The sequence below is a fragment of the Thunnus albacares genome, chromosome 9 (genome assembly GCF_914725855.1).
Source record: "Thunnus albacares chromosome 9, fThuAlb1.1, whole genome shotgun sequence".
NCBI classification, from domain to species: Eukaryota; Metazoa; Chordata; class Actinopteri; order Scombriformes; family Scombridae; genus Thunnus; species Thunnus albacares.
The window spans coordinates 32,663,012-32,680,245 of NC_058114.1; the positions used below are offsets into that span (position 1 = coordinate 32,663,012).

The 17,234-nt window shown below is 39.8% G+C and overlaps 1 long non-coding RNA gene across 9 annotated transcripts; it reads right to left on the reverse strand.

The window, feature by feature from the left end:
* Positions 1-470: 470 nt before the first annotated feature.
* On the reverse strand, positions 471-15,937 carry LOC122989425. Of its 9 annotated transcripts, none has more exons than XR_006405062.1 (5): positions 15,694-15,937; positions 7,167-8,338; positions 6,563-7,063; positions 6,171-6,415; positions 471-734 (listed from the first exon to the last, which is right to left on the reverse strand). It is a non-coding gene; the product is annotated as an uncharacterized LOC122989425 (long non-coding RNA). The 9 variants fall into 9 exon arrangements; XR_006405064.1 differs by lacking the exon at positions 15,694-15,937 and adding an exon at positions 10,274-12,318; XR_006405063.1 differs by lacking the exon at positions 15,694-15,937 and adding an exon at positions 8,962-8,993.
* Between the last annotated feature and the right edge of the window lie 1,297 nt (positions 15,938-17,234).

Sequence of the window (17,234 nt, forward strand, 5' to 3'; positions counted from 1 at the left end):
GCATATTTGACCCATGTACTTCCCCAGCCAGAGGTGCGGAAAGTAGCCTGGGCCTTGTTGTCGCTCTGGATGTCGACAAGATGCTCCTGGATAGTGGGCTCGCATTCGGTCACGTTCACCTGAAAGGGCTACACCACCAGACAGGAACATCAAGGTTCAGGAGTTCCTTGAAGCAGATCTCCATGTCAGCCTTGACCATCCTCAGGTGGTCGGTGTAAATGAGGAGGTGGTCATCGTTAAGAGCCTCAGACACCTGCAATGAACATAACCAGCAAAGTGTTCTTGGTGAAGACTTATAGACTATCTGATTTTGAAGTGGTTATTTTATTGCAAATTAGTCAACTAATAAATGTTTGTTTATATTTATAATGCATATTTGAGCCTATATTTTGAGACAAGTCAATATAATAATCATTACATCACAATGTATTCATAGAACTAAAATATATCAGTTATAATAATAGCAGGCCTATTATGATATATTTATTTAAAGTTGTTTCTGAAAAACAGTAGATCGCCTTGGTCTGTGGGAAATGAGCAAACTGCCTCCTGCTTCTGGAGGTGAGGCTGTGGATGACTGCCTTGCACTGGACCAGAGTGAATCCATTTCCTTGAAGCTTCAGTGTGTCTTTGTTCATCTTTTCAAAAAGTCTGCGAGGCACATGATGTCGCAGCAGCTGGATGACACCTTTTCCCTGAGAGCTGTATCAACCTCCTCCAGGACCTCCATGATGCTGCCAAACAAAAACAAAACAAAATTGGAAAACAAAAATTAATCAGCCATCTCCTGACTGTTGGAGGCCTTATAACGGACATAGGCCATCAGCAGAGGATTGTTGTCAGAGATGGTTTTCTCATCCAGCTGATGGCTGAGTGGAGAGGATGGCACACAGCTGCTCATCTGTATCAGTGCCCATTTCATTTATCCTGTGTGCCACGGTGTCATTGCTGAGTGGGATGGATTTCAGCACCTGTGTGGGATTGTGCTCCATCATGGTAGAGATGACACAGATGGCAGAGAGCACCAACTTCTCTGCGATTGTGAATGGCTGTCCAAATTTGGCTATCAGCAGGGAGATATAACACGCTACTAGTCCACTATCAGTCTAGCTGGTCTTCCTAGTGAAGGGAGTGCTGATGGTGTATGGAATCAAATAATGGTCATAAATATACTGAGCTTGTGAAATGGTTTGTGAATGTGTAATAGTTAAAAAGTTTTGCAGCTGTAGAAATATTTCATGCATGTGTGAAAAAGTTTTGTGCACACATAGGGGAGAACGGGGTAACATGAGCCACGTTTTACTGCAAAATGAAAGTGTGTTTGTTTCAAATAATAGTTAATATATATACCTCAGGTTGTTGTGTACCCATGGAAATTAAAACAAGTTATCTAATTATTATGGTTTGTGACCCATCAAAAAAAGTTTGTCCCCAAGGTAGGGGTAAAATGAGCATGGGGATGGGGTAAATTGAGCACTCTATGTGTAAATAGTGTTACCATTAAATACTGATATAAAAATTACACAAAATCAAACAAATTTGAGATAATTTTGAACTTTATTAATGCCATCAATTTAACAAAGGCAAAAACTACTTGTCAGTAAAATTATATGTTTGTGTCTTGTTGTTCAACATGTTACCTAAACACTTCCAGTAAAGATTAAACTGTGATCTTTGTGTGTTAGCCACAGAAAGAATATGTGTGTAAATGTGCTTTTGTGTATACAGACAAATTAAAGGAAAAACTGGTCCAGGTCTGAATGCTTGACCCCTACAGTGAGGGGATCTGGGGGCTCTGTTGTGCTGTGGGGGGCATTTTGCTGGCATGGTTTGGGTCCACTTGTCCCCTTAGAGGGAAGGATCACTGCTAATCAATACAAAGTTGTTGTGAGTCATCACCTTTATCCTATGATCAAACATTTCTACCTTAATGGGAGTTGTTTCTTCCAGGATGACTGTAGTGGAAATTTAAGATGTATTCACAGAGAGCAAGTTGTCTTTCAGAGTTTTATTGCAATATTCAGAATACATATTTGCAAGTCCAAATCTCCCAGTTTGCTAGGCTGAAGAGATATTGAATGAAGTTCAGTGTTGGTACTTGCATGTACAGCCACATGCATCACAATCATCCCATATTCATCACCCTACAGCTATTTTTAATTAATTCACCATATCTGTAGGGAGTTTCTTTCTGTCTCTGCTGACAATGAAGAGTTGAAGGCCAAATCCTTATCTGCCTTTCCTCCCTGGAAATTCCCTCTAAAGTTACAGTGACTGAGTCCCATACCTCAGCTTTGATAGTACTTGTTAGGAACATTTTCACACAGGAAGCAGAGAGGGGTCACTGAATGGTTTGATGAGTATGAAAATGATGTGAATCATATTCTATGGCCTTCACAGTCACCATATCTCAACCTATTTGAACACCTATGGGAGATTTTGAATCTATGTGTTAGACAGCGCTCTCCACCACCATCATCAAAACACCAAATGAGGGAATATCTTCTGGATGAATGGTGTTCATCCCTCTAGAAGAGTTCAGAGACTTGTAATGCCAAGGTGTATTGATGCTGTTCTGGTGGTCCAACACCTTGCTACGACACTTTATGTCGGCTTTTCCTTTAATTTGTCACCCGTCTGTATGTACAGCATGTTTGTGTGTGGCTTAAATTTAACATTAGTCAACAATTAGGTATTTATTCATCAACATTGTAACACTTGTAACAGTGATCAAACATTAACATAAACTCTAGTCTCTAGAATATCAGAAAATAATTTTTGGGGGTAAATTGAGCCATTGACTCAACTTGCCCCAACATCACTGGCACGTTTTACCCCACAACCTCTATTTTGACAAAACTGTTTCACACAGTGGTTCAGATCCACGGTTATGCTAAGTTTATGACCTTGTTTTATAGCTTACACTGACTTAAATTAACATGTAATAATGTCCAAAATGTATATTTTTTAATTAAGATACAAGACTAATAACTTTAGTAACATGATGAATTCACTTGGCATAACAAAAATCTTTTTTTTTGTTCTGTTTTGCTGACCACTCTCTCCATGTGCTTGAGTCCAAGATGAATTGAGTAATGTGAACTATACTTTCTTAATCTGTGATCACATAATTACTTTTGCTTATGGTTACACAGATAAAGGGGATGGCTCATTTTACCCACTGGCTCTATTTACCCCGTTCTTCCCTATATTTTGCACCTATAAAAAATTTTTGTAGCTGTAGAAATATTTTGTGTATGTGTAATTCATTTGTGCAGGATTTTTTTCAACAGTGAGGTTTCATAAAGTCTGAGAGACAGACACACACATTTCCTACCTGTGTGTGCGACCCTGAAGTTACAACTACAAACTGCAAGTTATGAGTATGAATTATGACCCTGTTTTTACGTGTGAATCTGATTGGTCAAACGCAGAGTCAACCTGTCCAATCAGAGGACAGATGGTTCCATTGCATTCATCCCCCTGCAGGTCTTGAAAGATAGACAACGGTGTGACCTCTCCTGCAACCCAGGTGGGTTTAATTGTGCTTGAGGATGCTGTAGATATTCATGATAAACATTTAATGTGTTGGGTATTTGGCTTGCAGTTAGTTTACTGTTTTTGTAAGGCAACACAGTTGTCCAAATGGGCTGTTGTATGTACCCAAAATAGAACAGTAATGTAGCTTTCTGTCAGCAAATGTCCGCTAGCGTTACTGAAGCTGCAGATCATGGAGCCATGTTATGCCTTACTGTTGACGTTGCTGCAGAGATTTTGTCTCGGTAGGTCCGGCATTGTTTTGAGCTGTAGTGAACTAGTTATACTTTGTAGTTGCAAAACCCAGATCGAGCCATGGGCTGTGAGCAAGTCTGTATGCAGTCAGCGGTGTTGAACCACCGGTGAAGAGGAGTCAAGCTGTGTTTCAGGCTGCTGTGAAAGACTCTCTGTCAGCTTAACTCACAGTGGGCTGTACTGCTCTCATCAAGCAGGCCAAGATACAGTTTAAGCGCTGCTATCTTCTTCAAAGTAATGTTTCAGTTGAGTTGAGGATTCAGGCTTTCGCTTCTTGTAATCTTAGTTTAATAGCGAATAAAGTTTAATCTGAGTACACTCAACTCTTTATTCAGTAGCAGCGTAAACTTCAATGAGATACTATACGTGGGAACACGAGATTTAATGTTACAAATAAAATAAAAAGAAACTCAACTTCAATAAAATATTGAAATACACATAAACTTGAAGAGAATTATTTTTCTCACACCGGGGAATTAAGTTTTGAGTTTTAAATGCAAATTCACACTTCAGAGTCACTATTGTCCGGATACTTAATGTCACATTGTAAATCGTCTATTGTAAAACCAGTTCAGGAAAACATTTCAACATCATACATTCATTTGACAATAATTCAATCCTTCCTACCAACATACCAAACATCAACATGCATATTAACACTTCTTGTGATGTTTAGACATTCAGCCTTCACTGATTCAACCTTCTCAAACCATCTACACTGAAATAAAAGTTAACACTATAGTTAATGAAATAAAGTTAAAGCAACAATTATGTGACTAAACTTTCAGAAACATAATTTCAAATATAAATTCAACATAACTCATAAAACATTCAATATGACTTATTACCTGATAAAAGAAAATATTCAACCTCAATTCTTCACACACACACACACACACACACATTTTATATTCCTATAACTTCAGTAACTTCATTCTTGTAATACAAGTACCTATCTAATTTAACAATTAAAATATGATTGTCTATAAAGGTTAATAGATCAAAAGTTAAACACTTGGGTGTTTTTAAAAAATACCATTGCATATTTACCATATAAACATTCATTAACTCTTAACATAAGAAAATTCAATTTGAAATTCTAATCTTATTACTAGAGGCCAGTATTGTCACATGTAGTAAAAATTGAATAAAATCGAATATTAATATCTCCTCAATAGGTTAACACACAACTATCAAAATTATACCATTCTTTATGTATTTCCATGACAAGATTACACAATTTACATAATGATTAGACATTTAATTCACATGAAATTCAGCTTTAGCTCAGATTTGCAGAGAAGCTCAATGAATGTCCTTCAAGAATGTGAGTTAGAGTTGATGACTCTAGTATGTGTGGGCAAGGAGGCCAAAAAGAGTTTTCTGTGCATGTGTGTTGAGTTATCAGTCCTTTCTCCTGGTTCAAATGACCCCAAAGGTCATTTATGCTTTTAGTTTAGGACATAATTTAGTTATTGGTCAGAAACGGTCTGTTCAATCTTCATTTTGTCACAGTGTTTAACTTTGGTCAGTATCATGTTGTCAGATCCCCACTCGGCAAAGAGATCAGTTTGGGGGTCCAGAGGTGAGGCAACTCTCCATGTCTCTTTGGAATTCACTCACCTCCTCAATTTGAAATTAAAGACAAGTTCCCAATGTGTCCTACATTATAAACACAAGTCAGTGTTGGCTGACAGGTCAGCCTGTGCATGCGGCATCATATGGGCGCTGTGGTAATCTTCTACTGTTTTGGCAGTGATTGTCCTTTAGACAGAATATCACAATTACATATCTGACAGTAATTATTGCATTTCAAAGACCGCCACGTTACTGTCAAAGAATGATAACACTACAACTTTGGCTGCATTTTATGCACCGTCATAACAGTTTTCAACCTACTGTCGGAAGTGAGTATTATTTGACTATATTTTAGATTGGCCAGAAATAGACATAGGCCTCTGTTATATCAAACTTGGACATTCATTTTTCCATTTACTTTCATTTGATGGTTAGCAATTCTAGTTATTTTAGAGTTAGCAAAATTTCACTTTCAGAGTCATTTGCATAGTTTCACAATTGTATCAGTGATTTGTTACAATGTCTGTGTTTGGCGATAAAAGCCACATGTTTAATTTTGTTGTGCTGCCATGGCACAACAAAATTACTTTGTTTAGATAACTATTGTAGATCATCATAAGTAGTGTTGAGGTTCAGAATCTTTCAAAACAGACCTGATGATGGTATGTGGAACCTGGCATTAATATCTACAATCTACATTGGAATTACTTATAATGGAGCCATATGGATTTTAAAGTTGCTTTTTCATATAAATATGTTACCACTTCATGTTCAAGCTACAATATCGTAAGCTAACTCACCTAGCCCTCTACTGACTTGCATCTGCAACAGCTCCTGGGTATTTGGGGCAGGAACACCAGAGAGAACCCCATGTTGACAGGGATTGTCAGGCCTCCTGGTTCTGATCCGTAGCATTCTCTCAGTTGCAAACAACCATCACCACAGAATAGCACTCTGGATGTCTGCAATGTAGCTGTATTCCTTCTCCACCGTCAGTGTGTACAAGTTCCACTTCCTGGACTTCTTATTGTACACTTTGCCTTACCTGTCATAAGAGAAAGGAGTTTAAGCTTAGTGAAACATTCATATTACCTTACATTGCACAGTAGTTTGCATTTCCACATAAAATGCCATCATCACACTAAATCAGCACCATGCATTTTGTACTTGTTACAAAAACAAAACATTGTACCTATATTTGGCATATTAGTGGCTCTGTCTTGACTCAGCACCTATAAGTTCATCCATCCATAGCTTTTCTCTTGGCTGGTCTGTGGATGTGATCATTGTAGTCCAGGCCAGCCAGCGCTTGCTTGCTGAGTATGTGATTGTGAACTTATGTGATTGTGCAACAACTACAGATCCACAGTGAAAATAATATACAATTGCTTTATGTTCTGGTAATACAATTCAAGACATAGCAGCATCAATTCTGAATTACAGTGTAATATTTGTATAGGAGAAAACAGTTAGTTGAATATAGCAACCTATGCTGATATACTTGAAACATAGATACTTGTGCATGGTCTTTAGCCAGCGTGCGTCAAGAATAAGTTGTCAGTCTCTGCTGTGCCCTGGAACCCTTGTGGATCCACTCCTTCTCTCTGCTCTCCACCAAGGGGCCATGGTGACAGTCAACAAGGGCCTACACATGTTCTCCTGTGATACGGGATATGAATCCAAGCCACATGTCCTGAGGAAAAAGTTAGAAATGTAACTGTGTATGTACACTGATGTAGATGATTTTAAAAAAATCCAGCTCCATCCCTCTCTCCATCAAGAGATGATGAACTTACTGCATGATTTTTTTCTGCCCAAGCCTTTGGACCCATGCCAGATGTCCAGGATGTGGGGGACTCAACAGTCTTTGTATGTCCCTTTGTCGGGAGGACAAAAACAAGTCATGGAACACTTATGTATGCTATGTAATAATCCAAAACAGTGTCTAGTCATAATAATGTAAGTGATGAATGTGGTCTGGGACTTTATGTAGAAGGTTACATTGCTGCACCAACCCTTAAAGAAAACTACAATAAATACTCTAACTGAACAGGACTGATATTTGGGTATGAGCATCTGTGCAAATTTCTGTTACATTCATCTCTTGACAGAGTGTCTCAAAGGTATCCATGAAGCACTCCTTCTCCATGACAACTGAGATCCTCAGTGTCTCCCACTTGTCAATGTTGACCATGCAGATGATCTGTTTGGATTCATTGTCCATGGCAGCGTATGTGCACTATTGTGCACAGTATCCAGGACTGTCCATCCATCCATCTGTCCATCCATTCAATCCTTTGAATAGAAATGAGAACAAAAAGAGATCAAAAATGGTAACTACACTGTTCAATAATGAGCAAAACCTGTCATTTTAAGCTGCTCCAACTGCATGAAACAACACTGAGCAGCCATAGGTCAGGCTAGCGCTTCTTATGTCACAAATAAAAACTTAATTGAAAATATTGTCAGCATCTATTCAAAAATCATCCACAAAAGCCAAAGTAGTTTTTGTAAAAAATTTTTTGTGTTAGGTCTTCGTATCACCTTGAATCTGCCCTGCTAATACTGTCTCTTGGGAACAAATACAGTTCTATTATATAGTGTATAGTTTGCGTGTGTGTGTGTGTGTGTGTGTGTGTGTGTGTGTGTGTGTGTGTGTGTGTGTGTGTGTGAGAAACTAATCCAGGGCCACAACAGGCCCTTTAGACTGAAGCTGGGTGATGATTTTGGCTTTCTTCTCATTCCAGAGGTCCTTTATAGTGTTCACACAGTAGGAGTCCTGGATCCTGAAGAACGAGGACCTCCCCACCTTCCCCATTTTCATAAATTTGAATAGGAGTGATATCTTTGCACAGTTGTTGCCAGAGAGCAGTATGTTACTGGCCAACAAGAAGTCCCCCACCAGCATCCCATACTTTAAAGTGGGCTAGGAAGTCCAATTCCACACAGTGTGACCATGAGGACACATCTGAAAAAGACAGGTGAAGAAAGACAGCACAGTACAGAAACAATTACTACTTCATGTATGACACATATACAAAAATCAATCCAAATCATGTAATGAAGATTGATGTCAAATAAAGACACCAATCCAACAAAGCAGCTGTGAAACTGGACTTGATATTGATCTCGAATGGCCTAGGTGCCTGTCACTCTGCCTTGGTGTTTAGGTCCTTAGCAGGACATATGCTGACAGAATAAGATATTAAGCAAGCTGCCTCAGACAGTCATTGCATGTGTTGGATGCAGGATGGCCAATTATATCATCAAACAATCCTGCATTTAAAATCCTACTTAAGTAAAAGTATAAAAGTATTACCAGCTAAATTTACTTACTATAAGTAGGGTTTTAAATGCAGGATTTTTACTTGTAATGGAGTATTTTTACATTGTGGTATTGATACTTATACATAAGATGTGAGTACTTCTTTCAACACTGCAGGTCACAGAATCTGATGGGTTGATGACAAAAAATTATGTATTTTTTGACCCATTACACCCTCACAGATCATTAAACAAAAGCAATCTACATGCACCAGTTCAAAGCAACATTCTTGCTATTACTAAGATGGAAGTTATGTGTAAACATACCTGCACATTGATTTTCTGTCTTCTCTGACTTCTTTGATTTCTTTTTAGGGTTTTTTTGTGTTGCTCTTGTTCTTTTTTTTCTTCTTTTTTTCTAACTTCTTTTTGCTCTAATATTTAGCCTGTAACTTGAAAGAGTGTTACATTATAGGTTGTTTTTAGCCTTTAGCAAGTTTCTTCAAGTCCATTTATAGTGCAATTTTTAAGTTAACCAAACCTAAAAATGTTTAGAAAGGCCAGTTTAACTGACAGGAGTTTATGATTGCCTGTGTAACACATTTTGCTGTCACAGACAAAATAAATGCTCCAAATTTGTGACCTTGGCACTAAGTTACCTACGTTACTCTGTCACATTGAGCTCCCTATGCAGACACTAGGGGGTGAAATGTTAACGTCATTTATTCACCTGTTATCCAGCAGCAGATTGCATTCTAAGAAGGTATTTTTGTGATGTCACTGATGTTTTCTTCCTGCCTACAATGATATGATATCAAGGTTCAAATAATAATAATAATTCCACCAACAGTGCAGCTTGATGCCCCCGGTCTTTATATCAGAAGAGCAGATCACAGCAGCACAGTCTCTGGAAATATTGGGTTTATCACTCCGGGGAGGTAAAAATATCTGCGAGATCACAAATATTTCTCTGAAGATACAATCAACTGCTAGATAACAGTGGGAAAAAAATATTTTATTTATTTATTTAATTATTTTTTGGTTATTGTTTAAATGACAAACATAAAAATCGGCCATTTTATACACATTAAGTCACATCACGTAACACATGCTAACATTACACATACATAACGTTACTGATGTCTCTGGAACACAGTGGATGTGGGCTTTGTTAGTTACCTACAGGAACGTGATATCAGTGATCTTCTGAAAATATTATTTCAAAACATGCAAAAAAGCCTACAATAACGTTGCTACAACATTATGTACATCAATGTTTTACATCACTTTTCAGGTCACCTCTAATGTGTGTGCAATTTCCAGCCTTGCTTAACTACCAGACATGCTAACAGTTAACTTAAATTACACAGAGTGAAATGACCGCCAAAGTACATGCCGATATCATCTTAACATTTAATGGCATTTGCCAATACGCCACCTACTGGACTGGAGAGTGTAGCATTAACGTTACATTGTCTTTTTAAACAACAATTCTCTCAGCTAAAGCTTTTTATTTAAAGTAGTTAAAGTACCATCCATTTTACAAGACGGCCACACAAGGAGACTTTTAAGTCTAGATACAGCTACATTTAAAGATACACAATAACCAATCAGATTAAGGAGAGACCATCCCACTCACCACGATAGAGCACATTCATGCTCAAGTTTTGGTCCGGGCGATCCTCAAGTCTGAGTGAATTCAAACAACTTCCCGTGTTCAGAAAAAGTGTTTTCTTTGTGTTGTGAATGAATGTTTTATTCATACAACCCACAGTGAGAGTGACGAGTGGCAGCAATTGGACAAAATCTCAGGTAAGTTTGTTTTGCGATTGAACATAGCTAACGCTAAATTAGTGTTAATGTTTTACAACGTTGTCAGCCAACAACCACTAATGTAGGCTTGTAATGTGGCAACAGTTAGCTGTAGTTATTCTGCTAATGCTTGCAAATTTAACTTTCATTACTTGTGATGGGTGGATGAAGCTTTATGAAGATTTGGGGCTTTCACAACACAAACGGAAACACAGACTTGGGCCGATGCACTACAACACCTTTCTGATTGTAATAGTTTTTGTATTATATGTGAGCAATAAAATTCCAAGAAGCCTGCATGTTATTTATTAAATCTGTAATTCTTTTGTTCATACGGGTTAGAAGTTTACAAGTCACTCCATTGAAAAATAGTAGTGGGTGCATTTCATGACAACCACGTGACATTAGTATCAAACACGATGCTATAATCAATTGGGTAGCTCCGGGACTGAAAAGGGAAGCCAATGCAGAAGTGACTTAAACCTGCATTCTCTCTAATCGCCAGCAGGAGGAGACTCCATTGTCTCCAAAAAGAAAACCATTTGTATGGAAGTCTATGAGAAAATGACCCTACTTCTCACTTGATTTATTACATCTGTTAACAGTTTTCTAATGAGTTTATGGTTTCGATCGCTAGTTTCAAGTCTTTTTCAATACATCATGACCATTTTGTAAGTTACAGTCCCATGTTATTTAAATTTGACGATAAAGTAGGGTATGCTCTAGGGCATGGCCACGTTGTGATTAATTGACAAGTCGCTACCATGGTGGCAACGTTGGTTACGTAACGTAAACATGGCGTAACCCCAAATTCAGACTATAGCTGTAGCTGTAGCTGTCCATGGCGTTGCTATTTCAGTGTTTTCAGGAGCTGGGTGTTCAGTTTTTTCAGTAAGTACATTTTGTTTTAATGGTTTTAAGCCTGTTTTTCACTATCAAAAATTAGCATTAATATTATCACAGCTGACCATAGACTGTAAATGCACTGCTCTAACCAAGCTAGCAACTAGTGTTATGGTCAGCTGCACCATCTTGTCCACTTATCACCACTTCTGGCTCCAAAAATCCAATAAGGTGGCAGTCAGAATAACAAACTAGAGGCCTCAAAACGCCGAGTCCACAAACCAATGAGTGATGTCTTGACAGATATGTCCGTTATTTTTATACAGTCTATGGTTACAGTGGGCTGGAGAAGAACTGAAAGCCTTTTAGGGATTGGGACCTGTTTATGAATGTTCATGAGTACACTTTGTATCTCCCACAGACATGGCAAGGTTGATGAGAGAATTGTTTTGCAAAGCAGAAAAAGGGGGAAGATCATTGATGAAGTGGTTGCAAAAAACCCCCAAACTTCTTGCATCAAAAAAAGTGCCCTGTGTGTAGACACCACATGACAATGATAAAGTCCAACTCTACAAGGGATGGATAAAGGTTGTAAGTTTGGATACCAGTCTTGGACATATTTTTCTTTTGATATTGAAGACACTTGTTATTTGGATGCAACATTTTTGCCAGCGAAGTTTTTCTTATTATGTGCCGTTTATTCACGACATGCTCTTTTTAAAGTGGCCTTTACACTACGTTTAGTACATTTTTACCAGACAAATTGTAATCCCTTCCCCTGAACCACTGATTTGATCTTATACTTAATGTTATACATTCTCACATATCAAATCAGATTTTATTAGACTTTTTCTAGCCATGGCTCCTATTGCTTCCCCTATTGTCTGAGGAAGATGTGTTTCTTCTTCTCCTCTGCATTTGTGTTAATCTTTTATTATTCAATTTTTATCTTTATTATTGTACTTTTTATTAAAATTGCATAATTGGCAATACAGTGACATTAGTTATAATTTTCTCCACAGGAGATGTAGATGGTGATGCCATGGTGATATCAGCAGGTCCTTCAGGAGTGGTTTGATTTTTGAGGGTTCACAGTACTTCCATTTCATTGAATGGAAGTACTGGCTTGGAAAACAACACAATTGGCCACTTGCTCCGTGACTTTAGACAGATGTACAAGGTGTAATGGAAACACAATATTGAGTATTTGTTAAACATGTATTTACGTGTTTGTATATATCTTGCTGTTAATGTTGACTGTGACATGTTTTATAGCTTAAACAATGTATGTGCTGTTGTCTATGTATAATCTTTGTACCGTGACTGGCTTTTGTATTAAAATGTGTCAAAAATAAGCAATTTCTTTACCTTTTCTTAACACTTGCAATGTAATACATTTAATTATTACTCTATGAATAATCCACAAAGTACTGTGTGAACATATTCGTTCCAGGAAGAAAACGTATGCTTATTAAAAATAATACATTACGAATACATATATGGGTTGCTAGAAAGCGACAAATCGCACATGACCACATGAAAGATTTGAACCTCGTCTAAGTAAAACTGAAGATCATTGTCAAGGTGAGTGGAGCAGGTGGACCCAAATGCAGATGACAGCAAGCAGGCAGGCTCAGATGTAGAAATTTTTAATGAAATACTTCAAAAGTCACAAAAGACTCTGAGACACAAGAACCAGGAACACTGACCATGACCACAGGAACAAACACAGAACGACACAGAATAAACACAGTACAAACACAATACGAAAGCAGACAACTTGACAAAGACCAAACTGAAAACTGGACTATAAATACACAGAGTGTGATTGCAAACTAGACACAGGTGAGGGAAACGAGACACAGGTGAAACACATGAGGTGATCAAACACAGGAAGTAAAGGTGACAAGGCACAAGGAGAAAATATTTCAAAATAAAACAAGAACTAAAGTAAACAGACAACAGGTGACACAACACACGGGCAGGCTGGGAGCAGATAAACTGGGGAAGACACTAGGAGCAGGACTGGGCTAACCAGGGTGATGCAGGGCAGGTGAGAGGAGGTGCACATAAACACAGGGGGAACACACAAGGGAAATGAGAGATGACACTGTTCTGGTTGCCTAAAAAAGTCCTCTCTTGTTCAGCGTTTGGTTGAGATAAAAGACCTTCCAAGAAATCAGATGTTCAGTTTTGTTTCAATGATTTTACGCCTGTTTTTTGCTAGCAGAAATTAGCATTACCATTATCACTGTTAACCATAGGTTGTAAATGCACTGTGCTAACCAAGCTAGCAGCTAGTGCTATGCAGCTTTACCCTCTCATCCAAAAATCAAACATGGCGATGGTCAAATTGATAAACTCAAGGCCTTGGTGACGTTACAGTGACTAAGTACAACAGGAACATAATAAGCTTGCTGATACGATGTAAAATTCAGCAACTCAGGCTCTGCATTGTTTGAGAAAGCATGTGGGATAACATTAATGAGGACCTGAGCAAAGAAGTTAGCATTGTTTATGTGTTCAACTGCCAGACCACAAAGAAGAGGTGGTGGTCCTGGTGAAGACAGGTGGGAATACAGATGCTAAAAACAGGTAACTTGAAGCAGTAAAATAACCTAGCGAATTAGGTAGAAGATGTAAGTTATGCAGAAGTTCACAACAGATGCGGGAGTTATTAAAAGTTCAGAATTAACTCTAGTAATTGATTGTTGTTGTACCACTTGCAGTTGAAACTGATAGTAGTTGTAACAGCACTCTTAACAATAGGTAAACCCCATTTCAAATTTGATGAACATTGGTTTTACCTTTTTAAATAAATAACAACATTAAATGGCAGTCAGCAGACATGGTCGAGATTAAAAACCATGAAACTTAACGTTAAAGTATATTTATAAGACATGGTCTTATGTGGTTCAGACAGAAAGCTGAAACCATGTAAGATTTGAAATTGGGTTTCAAACAGCATTAAGGCATTCACCAAGATGTCTAGTACCCTTCACAACTTGTATGTGCTGTAATAATAGAGAGAGAGCTGAGATATCCCTCAACTTTCACATTAATTCCCGAAACAGAAGCCAACTTCGGCGCCATTAAAGTTAATGTTGTGTCTTTACAGCAGAGCCAGATCATCAGCTGCGTTAAGAACAGTAAATTCTTGGCAGAGGTTGAATATATAGAAAATATATGATATATGTATGAGTATATATGTTGACTAGCCTGTTTTTTTCTCGGTTGTCACACTGGTACTAACATTGAATGTATTTTTTCTCTACTAATTAGCTAGTAACAGCTGCCAGCACGTTACCCAACACGATTTGTTTGTTTTCATTGCTTTTTCTTTTGCAGTTCTGCCATGGAGAATAGTGAAACTGAGAGTGGAAGCCGTGGTGGGAGTGATGCAGATGGTTAGTAATGCTCCAAATTTTTGCAATGATATAGTCGGTAGACCTTGTGAGTATGTTAAATGTTATGTTTACTTGGAAAAAGATTGAAATAGTGTTGGTAGTAGTAGTAGCCGTACAACCGGGCTTAATAAGGTTGATGTGGATGTTAGTAATAAACGACGAGCATTGTGGAAACCCCAGTATCAGCGTGACTGTAAGTTTTTTGACTCGTTTTCTTCTACTTCAACCAAGAAACACGGACCCAAACTGTTACAAAGTGTTGGATTACCCTCAGCGCATGGAGTCTGGCGGGATAACACAGCCTCACTCTAATTTGTTTCCCTCATGTGCAGTCACTTGTGCCCAATCGCGTAAAAGTAAGGAGTTTTCTCTGTCTAACAGTGTGCTTATGCCGGCCTTTTCGGAAGAAATTGAAGTGGAGGTCGCTGCCGCGGTTCCTAATGGCAGTGCAACCGAACTTGTGTGCCCCGCCAGCCCAGCTGTGCCAACTCCTGCTAGTCTGTCTCTCCCGGTGACTCGTGAACGCTTGTGTGCTGCTCAAGGGGCTGACCTCACACTAAAAAGATGCTTCTCAAATGTGGTGAGTGCCAACAAAGCAGAGTGTGAAAAGTTAGCCAGAAAAAGACATGGTGCGTAAATGGTCTCCGTCTCTAGCTGCTAATTCTGATTGGAGTGCTGTCTATCAGATAGTTGTACCTACTGATTATCGACAGCATTTTTTATCTGTAGCACATGAAAGCCAGTGGTCAGGACATTTAGGTGTAACAAAAACCTATCAGCTCATCCTTAAGCACTTCTTTTGGCCAGGATTAAAAGCTGATGCAGCCAAGTATTGTCACTGCTGCCATGTTTGTGAGATCACAGGCAAACCAAATCAAACTAGCCCTCCAGCCCCACTGCATCTTATACCTGCAATAGGGGAGCCGTTCGAAAGGGTGATAATTGACTGTGTTGGCCCCCTGCCTAGAACCAAAAATGGGAATCAGTATTTACTTACCATTATGTGCACTGCTACCCACTTTCCAGAAGCTGTCTCGCTGCGTAAAGTAACCTCCAGCTCAGTAGTGACGGCTTTAACAAAGTTTTTTTTCCATATTCAGTCTCCCCCGTATTATCCAAACTGACCAGGTTACAAATTTCCAGTCAAAACTCTTCAATCAAGTCTTCCAAGCTCTAAATATTCAGCATCCTGTTTCCAGCGCGTATCATCCTGAAACTCAAGGCACGTTAGAGAGATGGCATCAAATTGTCAGAGTCTGCTCTCCCCCTCACCTGTTGCTGTGGGAATTATCCAATTATTCAGTCTCACTCTCTGCTCTGCCACACCCCTCATTAGTTCAACCACCTTCACCTGGCGCTCCCACCTGCTCATCATCTGCAATCAAGCCTGTATATAAGCTGCCTCGGCCCACTCCCTCCTTGTCAGATTGTCTACGCTACTATGCTCAGTCATCTTGCTCTCTTCACTGGACTGCCTTCCTGGTTTCTGATCAGCTTGTCTTCGACCATCGCTCCTCGTCTCTGCCCCGGTAAACCCACCAGCCTTCTGTCCCTGACTCTGAGTTCTGCCTGCCTGTTCCCTGGTCTTTGTCCGCTGTGGGAGTGGAGGATCGGGGTTCAAAAACTGTGTTTCTCCGACCGTGCTAATATTTCCTTGACATCGTGTGAAATAAAGACTGCTGAGTTTAAACCAGTGTCATTTGTGCTGCTATTGGGTCCTTCCTATACCCGTGACAGTACAATCTGACCAATTATGGATCCAGCACACGAACCCTCACCGCTGAGTCGCCTTGAAAGGATTGAAGGCGTTCTTCAACAGCATGAGGCCATGATGACAACAGCTGTGGCTGAAACCAAACAGGCAGCAGCAGCCCACGAGCAGGCGCTAACAATGTTAGCTGGACAGCTGCAGCAGTTAACAGCCCTGCTAATCCAAGCCCCTCAAGCCTCTGGGGCTGCTTCTCCTCCTGCTCCGCCTGCTACCGCTCCTGCACTTGCTCCAGCCCCTTTGCCACCCATGGATGCCCCTGAGCCCCGGGTGGGAATCCCGGAGCGCTACGAGGGTGACCGAGAGACCTGTGGCCCTTTCCTCACCAACTGCTCTCTCCTGTTTGCTCTGCAGCCCCGCACCTTCGCCACTGAGGGAGCGAGGGTTGCATTCGTCATCAACCATCTGACGGGCAGAGCTCGGTTATGGGGGACAGCTGAGTGGGAGAGACAGTCACCAGCCTGTGCTTCCTTTGACCTGTTCGCCACAGAGCTTCGCAAAGTGTTTGGCCTGGATACCTGTGGTCTTGAGGCAATCGGAGGTCTGATTGGACTGAAACAGGGCGAGAGAACAGTGGCAGACTATTCCATAGACTTTCGCACCAGAGCCAGCCGAAGCAAGTGGAACAACTCGGCCCTCTGCGACGCATTCCTCAACGGGTTGGCCGACTACATCAAGGATGAACTGGTTTCCCATGACCTGCCCACCACGTTGGATGGGGTGGTTGAGTTGGCCACCTGCATCGACCTCCGCATCCAGGCCCGGCGACG